The 15,505-nt window shown below is 37.6% G+C and overlaps 1 pseudogene; it reads right to left on the reverse strand.

The window, feature by feature from the left end:
- Nucleotides 1–1,032: 1,032 nt before the first annotated feature.
- Nucleotides 1,033–15,505, reverse strand: part of LOC128563707 (serine/threonine-protein kinase Sgk3-like) — a 427,955-nt pseudogene continuing 413,482 nt past the window's right edge.

Below are 15,505 nucleotides of genomic sequence, written 5' to 3' on the forward strand. Positions count from 1 at the left end.
GAAATTTCCCAATTTGGTTGAAACTTTTAAGTTATATGCAATGTGTAAAACAAGTCTTTGTGATAAGCAATATTTACTTTTAGATACATTCACATAGAACATCTGTCAGGCAGGTTCATAAAAATGAATAGATGAATATTTTTTATTATCCAGTATATTCATCTTAGTTTTTTAACTCAGGCATGTGTATGTGGAAGATTTTATGCAGCCCAAACCCTTTCCCCTTTTGTACAGCCCCCCCATTACTCTAGCCCTTTAATTTTTCTTTTACTCCAAATTCCAAGTCTTACATGTGATCTGGCAAAATGGTTCAACTACTTCTTTTAAAGTGGTGAAATTATGAATTGTTTTTATTTTGCCTTTTATAGCTAATTTTTTTTTGCCTTTTAATATTTTTCATTGTTATACTTTTTATACAGCAAGATGAACAGCTGTTAAGTGTTAAAGTTTTGATAAATATTAATATAAAGCTTTGGTTTTGATATCTAATAGATGCATACTGCTAGGAGATATCATACAAAGGAAGTATTACTGATCCCAGCTACTTAGGAGACTGAAGATGGGAGTTCAAGACCAATCTGGGCCACATAGTGAGACCCTATCTCAAAAAAACAAAACAAAACAAAGCACCTCCCCAGACCCTCAATATATCATTAATAAATCTAGCTGTCATTTTTGTATTATTATTTACTGTCATTGAGGCAGCATAAGACAAAAATTCAATACAGCAAGGCTGGAAAGAATCGAAGAAAATACAACATGCTGAGATCAGATTTGACCATTTGAGTGGCTTGCTTTTATTGTATATAAGCTTTCTGGATTCCATAATACAATCATTAAAACACAAATATTTAAATATTGACAACTCATTGTAGGCTTTTTTCTCAAAGATTTAACTAAAATTAAAGTGGAAATCTCTTCTCCCTAATAAATTACGAAAAATATATTAGAAAAAATATGAGACCGATTCCTGCAAAAGAATTTACATTAAAGGCTCGGCGCCTGTAGCTCACATACAATGCGCCTGGCAGGTTGGAACCCATCCTGGGCCTGCCAACAACAACTACAACAAAAAAACAGTCAGGCATTGTGGCAGGTGCCTGTAGTCCCAGCTACTTTGGAGGCCGAGGCAAGAGAGTCGCTTAAGCCCAAGAGTTGGAGGTTGCTGTGAGTTGTGATGCCACAGCATTCTACCCAGGGTGACATAGTGAGACTGTCTCAAAAAAAAAAAGAAAAAAGTAAAAGAAAAAAAAATTTACTATTGCTGAAATTATACCTGTACAGTGTTTACTCTCTTTATAAATTTCTTAAATTCAAAAATTATTTTGGTATATTAAAACTGTGCAGAGCACATGCTACCAATGTCTACATCATTTGGCAGCTACTCTCCAGGCGTGACAACCCAATTTTGTGATTTTCTGTGTGTATCCTGATGTAACAATGGTTGGGAAGCCGCTGTAGCCATCAACAATTTTGACAGATGTTAGATGATCATGAATTTTTTTGCTAATTTTATTATACTATATAGATTTGTATTTCTTATGATCTGAGAAACAGTAAAATTCTATTTTAAATTTGTTCTTAAAATATACAATATTGCACTTTAATTTTTGGCAGTATAGTTAAGGAATGACTTCACAGAAAAAAATCATACAAGAAACAACAATTTTTATTTTGCTTTATAAGAAGCAAAGAGCTTTGTGTAAAAGCAAAACTTACAGTAGTGCCAAATAAACCAAATATTTACAGTGTAGATGTTAAAGTCTTCACCGCTAAAGGAAGATTCAGTGTATTTGTATTGAATGTAAATATCATTAGCCTAACAAAGGCATACCACCCACATTCTGCAGAACATTTTTAAGACAAAGGGTATTGGTGATTTCCTTCTCAAGAAAACATAGAAGAAATGTTGGTTCTTAGAGTATCTAAACTGGGTCATTGACCTCTTTCACAAGAATATTTCCTACATGGCTTCAAAAACCTCTAAACTAAGAATCAGAATTGCACATTAAGCATTCTTTTAAAGTTTTCTATAGTTACTCTCTTTTATTTCTTGTAAGTGTACAACTTAGTTGGTATGTTATGATTTTATGGCCAGTTTCCTGTACTTTTTCTAAGATATAAAAACTACTGAATGTGCATCTGCCTGAAGTAGTTTTAACTTGTGTCACATTATATACATTAACATTGGCTCAGAAATTGTTGTTTTACTTTTTAATTCCAATTAGGCAAATACTTTAGAAAGCTCAATTTTTTTTTTCTTATCCAATTTGGAAGAGAGTTTTTCAATGGCTATTTGCAAAAGCAAATACAAAGATCCAGAACTACTTAATAGTATATTAAACATTCAAAAGACCAACAGGAACATAAATAGAACATTATCTATAATATAAATATGTCACTTAGAGACATTCATTTGTGGCACCACCTGAAAAAAGCCAGCAGTACTTTATTAACCATCACATCTTTGGAATACTTAAAATTCCTAATCTTTAAGTCTTTTCTTTTTCTCCAGAAGAAAAACAATCCATAAGTTTAAATTGGTATTTCAAACGCAATGATTTCCTTTTGTGACTTCTTAAATGATCTGAATGAACAATTATTCAAAGTGTTAACAAAGCATTAATTATGCCTTTACATTTGAATCCTACCAAGATTGTTGGATTGTTGGATTGTTTCAGTGATTTATCATGGAAAGAGATAAACAACCACGTATTAATTGCATAGTTCTGATTTGATAACAAAAGTCATAGTAAAGAGTTCAAAAGTGTTAGTATACATTAACTTAAATCGACTGTTAAGAAACAGTCGATCACGGGTAGATGTTAGTGTAAACTTAGAGGGAAAAAAACAGTCAATAGCACAATGTTTTCTTTAAAAACAGGTTAATGTTAAGAACAATAGCTTTTAAAATTTTTGTTCAAAAATAAGCTTAATAAACAAGAATACAAATTTTAATCAAAACATAGCTCTTTGAAATGCCCTATTTTCTTGCATATAGCAGAAAATACATTTTCCATAATTTTCAATATTACATGTAAAAATGAGGCACTAGTTATACATATTTGAATATATTCACAGAAATGAGTTTCAGTCCCATCCGTGGCTTGTATTTGCTCTATAGTTTCTGAATGGCAAACCATTCACAAAAATAAGTCTTCTGAAGGAGGTGCGTAAGAGAAACCAAGGAATGCGTCATCAGCCTCTAAAACACTGGCATTCACTACAGAATAGTCAGAAGACACACACACAGAACACGGAACTGTTCCTTCTGTAAATGCTGTGTCACAGTTCCTGATATCATCTGGTTCAGCCTGAAACATCAAAAGCATAATATTATTCAACCTAGCTTGTTTTTCATTAACTTAGTCCTTTAAAAACTCCTTTATGAATTTGTGTATTTACTACTAGCAAGTTTAGATGTCTTCCTAATTCATTTCTTTGGAACATTTCTCTGCTTTTCCTTTCCTGACTTTTATTTAGGTGAGGTTATCTGTCCTAACAGTTAAGGTTTTTATTTGGTGGAGGGAGGAGAAGAAGTGTAAGGAAGGCTAGCAATGTGCTTGCCTATGCTAATTGGAATCTCAAGCCCTGTCCCTGGTCCTCTATTTTCCTCTACCCATCACCACCTCAAAGCTCAGAAAAGGGTCTCAGGTACATTTTCAGGATGGGATTTTGTATTTGAGCTTCCACAAAATACCTGCCCATCTAGTTTCTCAATCCTTGATGGGTGAAGCCTTCTGATGAAGAAATAAAGAAGGTGATAAGTAAAACTGTGAAATGTGACTCAGTGTGCTATAGACAAGGTCGTGAAGTATTTCATAGGGCATCCTCAGCTCTGGACGGCTGTGGGGTCCAGGTACACAGGAAATGAAGCACAGTGGCTGTGTCTCAAAGGCAGTGGTTCTTAACCTTCCCTTACCAATCTGATGCAAGTTAACAGATTCTCCCTTTCCAATGTATTTATAGATTAACACTGGGCTACAAATTCAGGTGATTCACTTTTCAAGTGCATCCTTGAAGCTCTAGGTTATTTCTGCTCTATAGGGAAGGGAATCCCTAAAACGTGCAAATCATCGAGTATAACTGAGGTGAACAGGCAGGTATTCAGAACAGATGTAAGTTAAGGATAGTAGCTAGCCTGGTACACCTAAAACTGAGCAGAGACAAGACCAAGAAAACCCAGAATGCTACATCCTTTCATAGGAGAAAACATCCACACATGGCAAAGAATGCCAGAAATTATATGTGTGTATGTATATTTTTTCCCCTCAAATTCTTACATATAAGAAAAATCACAGGCTCTTGATTTGTGGCTGTATTATTTATTAGATATCATTCTTTATTTAAACTACCCTATCACAATGAGCTTATTTCTTCTTCTGTAGTAAGAACACTATCATCTACCTCTTAACCCAGTGGTTCTCAACCTTCCTAATGCCATGACCCCATTACAAAATGCTTCATACATCAAATAATTACTATAAAAACTGATAAAGGCACTTTTAATTTGAGGTTTGTTTTCTGGCAACCACTAATTTGAAATGTTAGTGAGCTCTCTCCTACCAAATAAGCAACTCTGTTTTCATAATTTTTAAAATCTAAGTTCATAGTAGACTTTTATATGTAGAAAGCAGAAATTCCTAAAGTAGGGACTGAGGCCATGGAACTGTAAACTATTAGCTATGCAGAATAATTAATATTTCAAAAAGGAAGCCAAAAACCCGAGGGAGCTGCACTGCAGAGGCTGCCAAGATGAAAGCAGTAATAAAGTCAGTTATTCTGAGGATTACAGTAGAGGCAAGGATCGCAACCCAGATGTGCCCAACACAGTGGAATATTAGGGGTGGCTTCCGTAGGAGATTTCTATAGTTTGGACTGGAATGAGTGTACATAGAAAGAGGATTTTAAAGGCACTTTATAAGGTCCTATCCAAACATGGATTACTATACAGGGACTTACTTTGTTTTGGTTGTTCTCAAAAGGCATATTGAGAAAAAAATTTTTAAGATATCACAAAGTGCTTGTTGGGACCAGGTGCAATGGCTCACATCTATAATCCTACCATTTTGGGAGCCTGAGGCAGAAGGTTGGCATGAGGGCAACAGGGAGACCTTCCCTCTAATAAAAATAAAAAGGCTTGCCTCATACCTATAATCTTAGCATCTTGAGAGGCCCAGGCCAGAAGATCACTTGAGGCCAGGAGATAAAGACAAGCCTGAGTAACATATGAAGTTCTTTTCTCCACAAAAATTAAAAACAAACTAACTGGCTCAACACCCATAATTCAGTGGTTAGGGTGCCAGGGCTGGTGGGTTTGAACTTGGCCCAGGCCTGCTAAACAACAATGACAACTGCAACAAAAAAATAGCCAAGCATTGTGGTGGGCGCCTCTAGTCCCAGCTACTTGGGAGGCTGAGGCAAGAGAATCATTTAAACCTAAGAGTTTGAGGTTGCTGTGAGCTGTGACGCCATAGCACTCTATGGAGGCCGACATAGTAAGACTCTGTCTCAAAAAAAAAAAAAAAATTAACTGGGAGTGAGTGGTACATCCTGTAGTCCCAGATAGTTGGGGGGCTGAGACAGAAGAGTGCTATAGACCAGGAGTTTTGAGGTTGCCCTGAGCTGTGATGACACCACTGTACTCTAGCCTGGGCAACAAAGTGAGACTCTGCCTCAAAACTAAATGAATACATACATACATACAACTTGTTGATGAGTTTTATAGCAAAAAGAGTTTGCAATATAGTACACCCACATATACCCAATATAGTACTATACCCACATATAGCCAATATAGTACTATACCCACATTTTTTGTGTTAGGCAATTTTAAGACCCCTGCTATTAGCCCCTCTCTTTTATAGTTACTATCAACTGCTGAGAGAATAAAATCAAACCACCATTGCTAGAAGGATGAATTAAATATTTAGAAGTATAAATTCAATTCTGTGGATTAACAAAAAGAATTCATAATGCATGTTACCTACTGTTAACAGGGAAATAAACTGATTATACTCCTCTTATAATAAGAGTGCTTAGGAATATATAATTGAAGTAAATACTTTATGCAATATATTGGATTTTGGAAGAACTTTTAACTGCTAGAAACACTCTTCATAAAAATGTTGAAACTTAGCATGGTCAATAAGCCTACTCTCCCCTTTTGTAGTAACTAATTCTATATAAAATATAGAACACCAATCTGACCAAAAATTCAATGAATGCATTTTAGTCACAGGATGAGTAAGCATCAAAGACAATCTCTATCAGCTGCTTTTCCTGCACAAATGTAATCATAAGTCATCATGAGGCATCTGGTTTCTGGCCTTACTTTACGTATTTCAGTTCAACCAAAATATTAAATGCCAAATACATGCTCACAATAGAGTTTTTAAACTCTTTATCTCTTCCTAGTTTTACCTTTTTAACTCTGAAGACAGAGTCTATGTCCTATGCATATGTATTTTCTAACTAAGTTACCAATAAATATTTAACTGACACATTCCCAAATGGAGGGAAGAGGAGAAGAGAACTAATATTGATTGAATACCTACTATGTGCAATGGACTCACAGGTGCTTTACGAATGTTACCTAAATTAAACCTCATAACCAGTGTTTTGTTTTTTTTTTTGCAGTTTTTGGCTGTGACTGGGTTTGAACCTACCACTTCTGGTATATGGGGCCGGCACTCTACTCCTTTGAGCCACAGGTGCCACCCCAAAGGCATTGTTTTTTTAAAAGCCACAAAAAGGGCAGTGACTGTAGCTCAGTAGGTAAGGCACTGGCCATATACACTGAGGCTGGCGAGTTTGACCTGGCCCCGGCCAGCTAAAATAACAATGACAACTGCAACAAAAAAATAGCCAGGCGTTGTGGTGGGCACCTGTAGTCCCAGCTACTTCGGAGGCTGAGGCAAGAGAATTGCTTGAGCCCAAGAGTGGGAGGTTGCTGTGAACTGTGATGCCATGGCACTCTACCCAGGGCCACAGCTTGAGACTCTGCTCAAAGAAAAAACAACAACAAAGCCACAAAAAACACCACCAAAAACAAACAAACAAACAAAAAAACAACTTGGAGTGGCTTAATGTCTAAATAATCATAGATGACCAAGGATCCAAAGTTTGAGGTATGGGACTCTCAAGTCAACGCTGTTTTCATTTCCAGTGAAATGTTGCTTAAGAGGACTCCCCTAGCTCTCTACTGCTTGGTGATGTACTTGAGGATAACTAAACTCAACTAAGACTGTCAGTCTGAAGAGAAAAAAACAACAGTTCTTAAAAGTCCTAGGTTCCACAAAAAAAGAGCAACAATCCCATCTATCACAGAAACATGAACAGAACCTTCTCTGAGGAAGACAGGGGAATGGCTAACAAACACATGAAAAAATGTTCACCATCCCTAATCATCAGAGAAATGCAAATCAAAACCACCTTGAGATATCACCTGACCCCAGTAGGATTAGCCCACATCATGAAGTCCCAAAGTTACAGACATTGGCACAGCTGTGGAGAAAAGGGAACACTTATTCACTGCTGGTGGGACTGCGAACTAATAAAGCCTCTTTGGAACAAAATATGAAGAATCTTCAAAGAACTCAAATTAGACCTCCCATTTGACCCCACAATCCCATTTCTAGGCACCTACACAGAGGAAAAAAAAATCATTTTATCATAAAGACATTTGCACTAGATTGTTTATCGCAGCTGAATTTACAATCACCAAGAAGTGGAAATAACCTTAACATCCATTAACTCAGGAATAGATTAACAAACTGTGGTATATGTATACCATGGAATACTCTTCAGCCATAATAAAAGATGTGACTTTACATCTTTTGTATTAACCTGTGGATGGAGTTGAAACACATTCTTTCTAGTGAAGTATCACAATAATGGAAAAGGTATAAAATGTCACACCTATTAATGCCAAGCTATGAGCTATGATCAGAAACTAACCTTTAACAAAGCCTGAGTAGACTAAATAAAACTTTCCTAAAGAGATTCCCTTTTCTGTTCTAATATAGTAAAAAACATTTCCCTAAGTTTTACACCAACACCAAAAAATGTTAAATAAAAGAAAAAAAAAGGGCACGGTGGTGACTCACGCCTGTAATCCTAGTACTCTGGGAGGCTGAGGCAGGTGGATTGCTTGAGTTCAGGAGTTAGAGACCAGCCTGAGCAAGAATGAGACCCTGTCTCTACAAAATACTGAAAAACTAGCCAGATGTTGCGACAGGCACCAACAGTTGCAGCTGCTGGGAAGGCTGAGGAAGGAGAATCTCTTAAGCCCAAGAGTTTGAGGTTTCTGTGAGCTATGATGTCCTAGCACTCTACCCAGGGGGACAGAGTGAGACTCTTTCACAAAACCAACCTTAGGGGTGGTGCCTGTGGCTCAGTGGGTAGGGCGCCGGCCCCATATGCCAAGGGTGGTAGGTTCCAACCCAGCCCTGGCCAAACTGGAACAACAAAAAAACAAAAACAAAACCTTAGTTTATATCTCTTCCAGTCTTTACCCTATTTTACTGTTATAATCATAAGTCACAAAAATTGTAATTATCATGTTCATCAAGAAGATTTTCTAAATGTTTGCTCATTTTTATTCTAATTTACTCAATAAGAAAAGGAACAGAACATAAGAAAGCACAGAAAGAATGACAACTTTGGAATCATGCACAGATTTAAAATCATGGCTTTGCTACTTTTCATTCAGCTATGAGACATCTCTGAGTTTCTATTTCCTCATTTATAAAATATGTATCATAATATAGTAATAGCAGTAAGCTTATAGCTTGAGGAGTAAGTTATATGCTTTTGTTTTTTGTGTTTTTTTTTTTTTTGAGACAGTGTTTCACTATGTCACCCTCAGTAGAGTGCGATTGCATAACAGCTCACAGCAACTTCAAACTCTTTGGCATAAGCGATTCTCTTGCCTCAGCCTCTCGAGTAGCTGGGACTACAGGCACCTGCCACAATGCCCAGCTATTTTTTTGTTGTTGTTACAGTTATTTAGTTGGCCCAGGCAGGGTTTGAATCCGCCACCTTCAGTGTATGTGGCTGGAGTTATAACCACTCTGCTACGGGTGCCGAGCTGGAATAAGTTATATGTTTTAACACATACAGAGTGTACATGGTATACACGGGAAGTTATCAATAGTTAGTAACGTCATCATAGGCCTACTGACACATATTTATATATTTTTATTTGTATGTATATGTATATAAAAATATAAAAACCAATTCTATTATTATATATTTGCTAGCTATATTTCCAAAATTTCCTAACACTGTTCTGTCCAGGGATGTCTGATTTGTGGCCTGCATGCTGATTTTGTGAGGACTGCTTTTGCTTATTTGTGGTGTCAGACATCATGAAAAGTATGTACAGACTTTTTTTTTGTAATCAGCTTTTGTTGGTGTTTGTGTATTTAATGTGTGGCCCAAAACAACTCCTATTCTTCCAATGTGTGGGTGGAGAAAAAAAATTGTTGGACACTCCTGCAACCATGTCTTTGATACAGCTATTTGCTCTAAAAAAATTATCTTTAGGTAAAATGTTTCTATCAGAGGGTTTAAAAAGTCTAGCTAAAATGAACACTTTTATTATATTCTCTTATTGTTTTCAAAAAAGGATGTAACAATTTACATTACCATTATGGTTTGTTTGTACCAGGTTTTTATCACTCTAGTAGAAAACCATGAATTGTTGTTTATTGATTTAATATGGATAAAAGTGATACCAAATAGTTACTTTATTATTTTCTTTTTTTTGAAACATCTCACTTTTGCACCCTTGGTAGAGTACCATGGCATCACAGCTCACAGCAACCTCCAAATCGTGGGCTTAGTTGATTCTCTTGTTTCAGCCTCCAGAGTAGCTGGGACTATAAGCGCTCACCACAATGCCTGGCTATTTTTTGTTGCAGTTTGGCCAGGGCCAGGTTCGAACACACCACACTCGGTATATGGAGCTCGTGCCCTACCAACTGAGCCACAGATGCCACCCTGTAAATAGTTACTTTAATTTGCATCTTCTTTTCCTTGCTGAATTTGTCCCTTTCTTATATATGCTCCAGAAAAACACTTGACAATTATTATTATTCTTATTTTTTGAGACAGAGCCTCAAGCTGTCGCCCTGGGTAGAGTGCCATGGTGTCACAGCTCACAGCAACCTCAAATTCCTGGGCTTAAGTGATTCTCTGGCCTTAGCCTCCCAAGTAGCTGGGACTACAGGCACCCACCACAACGCCTGGCTATTTTTTGGTTGCAGTGGTCATTGTTTGGCAGGCCTGAGCTGGATTCGAACCCACCAGCTCTGGTGCATGTGGTTGGCACCTTAGCCGCTTGAGCTACAGGCACCACCCCACTTGACAATTATACTGGAAGATACTTTCATTAACTTAATCTAATTATAATCTGACTGATCATCTTCAAGTTATCAGATATACTTGACAACCTGAATGACATATTTCACAGATACTTAGGTAATGATTCCATTTATAGAGGTTAGATTTTGAGATCTATTTCCAGAATTAGAGTGAACTACAGTTCTATGTTTCACTATTTTAGTAAAAGAAAGATTTGGATACCTACCACATTAGGATTAAACGGTGGTGGAATCTTATTTTGTACAAGGTCAGTCCAGCTGAGTGATTCAAAAAAAGGATGACTCTGAATTTCAAGCTAGAATATTAAAAAAAAGATACATTTTTTTTGACTAATGCTGATGAACATATTAAGCATTCAGTAAAGAATTTTATGAATTCTTTCCATATTGGCCCCTATTAATTCTTTTTAGGCACACGTTTGTTACTTATGCAGCAAAACGATGTAATTTGTATGGCAAAGTGGTAGAAAGACCACCAAGACAGACCTGAAGGAACGTTACTTAGAATGACCTACTTGAAGTTATAGCCTCTTCACAGTCACAGTTTCCTCAGAGCTCAAATGGGGTTAACATATCTGTCCTAAATACTTCACAGATTGTTTTAAGGATCAGGGTAAAGTGTGAAAATAACAGCAGCTATATAAAACAGCCAACTCAAAACACAAAAAGAAAAGTGCGATGAATAGAATGAAGCACTAACAAAGAATTATTATTACCGGAGTAGGAGAGGTAAAGAAGTGGGGCAGAGAAATTTCCTACAGTGGGGCAGAGGTAAAATTAGGACCATGAGCTCCACTACCAAAAACACCATTCCACTCTGGGTTGGTACTATTGAAAATTGGTGCAACAGTGATTCTAGCTTTTTTTCCTGCAGGAGGTCCCAGGAGTGTAGAAAGTAGGATCCAACCTTATTTGTTGGCTTAGAAAAGACTTCTTAGATTAAGTGATATCTCACCACAAGTCTGAAACATGAGTAAGAATAAGCCAGATAAAAGAATAAGGGAAAAATGTTCCAGGCAGAATAGAAAGATCCTGAGGTGGCAAAAAGGTTGGTTTGGTCAAGAAAATTAAGTGTCTGATATGGCTGAAGCCCAGAAGAATAGGACTGTCACATAAGCTCTGAAGCTCAAAAGCTAAATTGGCTAATATCATATCAGGTCTACATGAAGAAATTTTATTTTTTTTCAGACAGAATTTTGTCACCCTTGGTAGAGTGCCATAGTGTTCCAAATCACAGTAACTTCAAACTCTAGGGCTCAAGGGATCCTTTTGCCTCAGCCTCCTGAGTAGCTGGGACTAAGTAGTCCACCAAAAGGCCTGGCTATTTTTTAGAGACGAGGTCTCACTGTTGTTCAGGCTGGTCTTGAACTTGTGAGCTCAACAATCCGCCTGCCTCAGCCTCCCAGAGTGCTAGGATTACAGGTGTGAGCCACTGTGCCAGACAAAGAATTTTTTTCTTTTTTTTTTTTTTTGAGATGGGGTCCCACTCTGTCACCCTGGATAGAGTGCTGTGGGGTCATAGCTTACTCACAGCAACCTCAAAGTCTTGTGCTCAAGCGATCCTCTTGTCTCAGCCTCCCAAGTAGCTGGGACTATAGGCGCCCACCACAATGCCCAGCTAGTTTTTATGATGTTAGTAGAGATGGGGTCTTATTCTTGCTCAGGCTGGTCTCAAACTCCTGAGCTCAAGCAATACACCTGCTTCAGCCTCCCAAAGTGCTAGGATTACATGTGTGAGCCACCACACCTGGCTATGTTAATAGTCTTGGATTTTATTCTAGGGTTATAGGAAGCCATTAAGAAGTTTTAGTCTTCTAAATGTCACACCTGTTTTTCTTTAAAGACTACTCTGGCTATAGGGGGAAATAGATTGGAGAATCAAGACCAGGTAAAGGACAAATAGCTATTGTGTGGCCAAACTGAAGACAACAAATGGCAGGAAAAGATAGTAGCAGCAGGGCTAGGAAGAAATGTGGAGATATGGGAAAGATTTAGGAAGCAAATGCAATAGGATCCAGCCATTTGTTGAGCATGGAAGTGTGACAAAGAGAGGAGTCAAGGATGCCCCTCGTATTTCTGATCTGAATTACCATATGGACAGTGATGTCCTTTAACATGAAAGGAAGCAGGCTCAGCACCCATAGCTCAGTGGGTTAGGGCACTGGCCACATACACCAGGGCTGGCAGGTTCAAACCCAGCTGGGGCCTGCTTAAACAACAACTACGAGAACAACAACAAAAAAAACAGCCGGGTGTTGTGGTGGGTGCCTGTAGTCCCAGCTACTTGGGAGGCTGAGGCAAGAGAATTGCTTAAGCCCAAGAGTTAGAGTTTGCTGTGAGCTGTGATGCCACAGCACTCTACCAAGGGCAACAAAGTAAGACTCTGTCTCAAACAAACAAAAGAAAACAAAACTACAAGGAAGCACAGGAGGACACTGCCTCAATTTTGAACATGTCATGTTTAAGGTTCTCTCAAGAAATCCAAGTGGTGGTGCTAGGCAGGCAAATTTTGTGTAAGTGCAAAAGAGAGCTCTGGACTCATGATATAACTGTGAGAGATAAAGACAGATAGAGAACCACAATCAGGAGACCAGATGAGACTGTCTAGGAAGACAGCTTAGAAGAAAAGAGGGTTTAGGACAACAAGGAACTGCTACACTAATAGGTTGAAGAAGAGGAGCTTATATAAGAGATAGCGAAAGTGGGCCCAAAATACAGAAAAGCATGAGATGAGATGTATGCTTTTGTAGAAAACCAGGAAATGCTGGTTTGCATTTAAATGCTGCTGAGAGTGTGAGCAGAGGAACAGATGTAGTTAGCAACTCTACTGGCTATTCTGGAATAGACTGAAAAATGAGAGCATGGTAAAGAAGTAGTGAATCCAGAAAATGTTCAGTAAGTTTGGCTAAGAGGGGAAGCAGAGCAGTGTCTTGCAGGATGGTAGAGTTGAAGGTTTTTTTCGTGTTTTATGAAGCAATAGATTTGATAAAGTTTAATTATTGATCGAAAAGAATCAGAACAAAAGGGAGCAGTTATCTGAGCAGCAAAAAATGGCATGATGTGGGTTCCTTGCAAGGGGACAGGATTCAGTGTACATGCAGAAACAGACCTTTTCGACTATAGTAGGAAGAAGAAAATGACAGGTCTCTGCAGGTGTAAATAGGACTTCAAATTTGTTAGCAGGTGGCTGGGTTAGTTCTGCTCTGATGGTTCTATTTTCCATGTGAAACGGAAGGCAAGATAATCTGCTAAACGTGTAGAAGAGGCATAAAAGGAATCTAGAAGTCTGGAGAGAAGGCATGATATAGTAGAGAGAGTAGGGGAGGAAGCTAACTACAGAAACATAGGAGCATTACCAGACAGTGCTAGAGCACAGAGGAGGTTCATGACTATAATGCCACAGCGCTTTGAAAATGCCCAGCTATGTTATTTCATTCCGCACTGTCCAGCAGCCTAGGAGATGACAGCTGGATTCATCCACGATTGCAATTTCTGCCAGTGATTTCAAAAAAAGGACCAAGGGACAAGGAAGTGTGAAATATTAGCAAGACTGACTGAAACAATAGATAGAAAATTGTTGAGAGAGATACCAGCTGGAGTGGGTAGTGCCACCAATAAAAAAAAAAAAAAGGTCATTTGATGTTAGTTCAAGGCAAAAGGCATTGAACCTTTTGAACCATTGAACCTCCTGCCTCAGGCAGATAGGAGGCGCCTTAAATTCTTGTTAAAGAAAATGATTTAAAAGGTTAGGTAGCCCCCAACCCCCCAAAAAAGCTTACTTTTTTATTATTTTATGGTAATGCTAATGTTATTTAGCAATAAAGACACCAAAAAAAACCTAAAACCCATACTTTAGGTAGTTAAAAACATAACACCACATAGCATTTTTTTGAAAGAAGGGAGGAGGAGAGCTTCAAATAAAAAATAAAATTAAATAATAGGGTATGACAGCTGGATGTGGAGGATGAGGAGAGGATCAAATTGTAAGGATCAAATGAAAGAATGTAAGTAAGCCTGTTTTAAGTACTGTATAGTTTTATATAAACACAGGTAAAAAACTGTGGGGATAAGTATGCTTTTATCCCATGGTGCTATTCTCCAATAGTTATGTTCATTCCATTAATACTACATAAAATAAAGAGGTATCTCCAAATTTTAAATAAGCTTAAATAAAGCTGGAACTGGGAAACATGTTACATACAAAATCTTCTTTGGCACCGAGTCGATTTGCCTCTCTTTTTCTAGGAGTTCCTGCAGAATGGACTAGGCTGTGAGGCTCACCCCTGGCCTCAAATTTAGGGGTTTGTGAAGGATGTTGTCATACATTTCAGCAACATCTCGGCAATAGAAAGGAGGCTGAAAAAAAAAAAAAAGTAAAATAAACTTAGAGGTAATTGAATTATGCCAAAATGGGGTTATAAAAGTTGGATTTGGCTTTGATCTGAAGGGAGGATTGTCCAGAGGTGGACATTTGCAGAAATGCCTGGGCCTTTAGAATTGTGTAGAGATCTGCAGTGTGCAGATCTGCATCTCCCAATGCGAGGAGATTCTAAAACCCAGCACATCACCAAGCTTACGGCTAATTCGTTCAATAGCATCCTGTAGACCTGTTTTAGAGAAAACTACCAACCTCATTATAGGCAAATGATAGAACCACTGGAAACAGAGATTCAAGATAGATTAAATAATCTGAGACTTGGGAATAAACTCACTAAAACAAAAAGATTTCCAGTAGAGATAGAGAGCTGAATGCTCCTGCCTAAGTATTTATGATAGTGACAGCTTTATAGATGTATGTCAGGATAAAAATGTAGTATCAGAGACTAAAGACCTGGAGTATACCTTCAACATGACCATTAGCCGGTTAACCATCGAATTAAAAAGTTTAAAGTAAAAATAAGTTTTAAAGTTAAGAGAGTTTTATAGGTTTATCAACTTTCTTTTTTTTTATAGGAAAGAAAAAACTTTTGTATTTTAAAATATAACTATTTTTAAAGCATCAATAAAAGTCTTATTAAGTATTTTTCTATTTTTTTATTTTATTAAATCATAGCTGTGTACATTGATATGATCATGGGGCATCATTCACTAGCTTTATAGACCATTTACCAAGTTTT

Source organism: Nycticebus coucang, chromosome 13 (assembly GCF_027406575.1).
Source record: "Nycticebus coucang isolate mNycCou1 chromosome 13, mNycCou1.pri, whole genome shotgun sequence".
Classification (NCBI taxonomy): domain Eukaryota; kingdom Metazoa; phylum Chordata; class Mammalia; order Primates; family Lorisidae; genus Nycticebus; species Nycticebus coucang.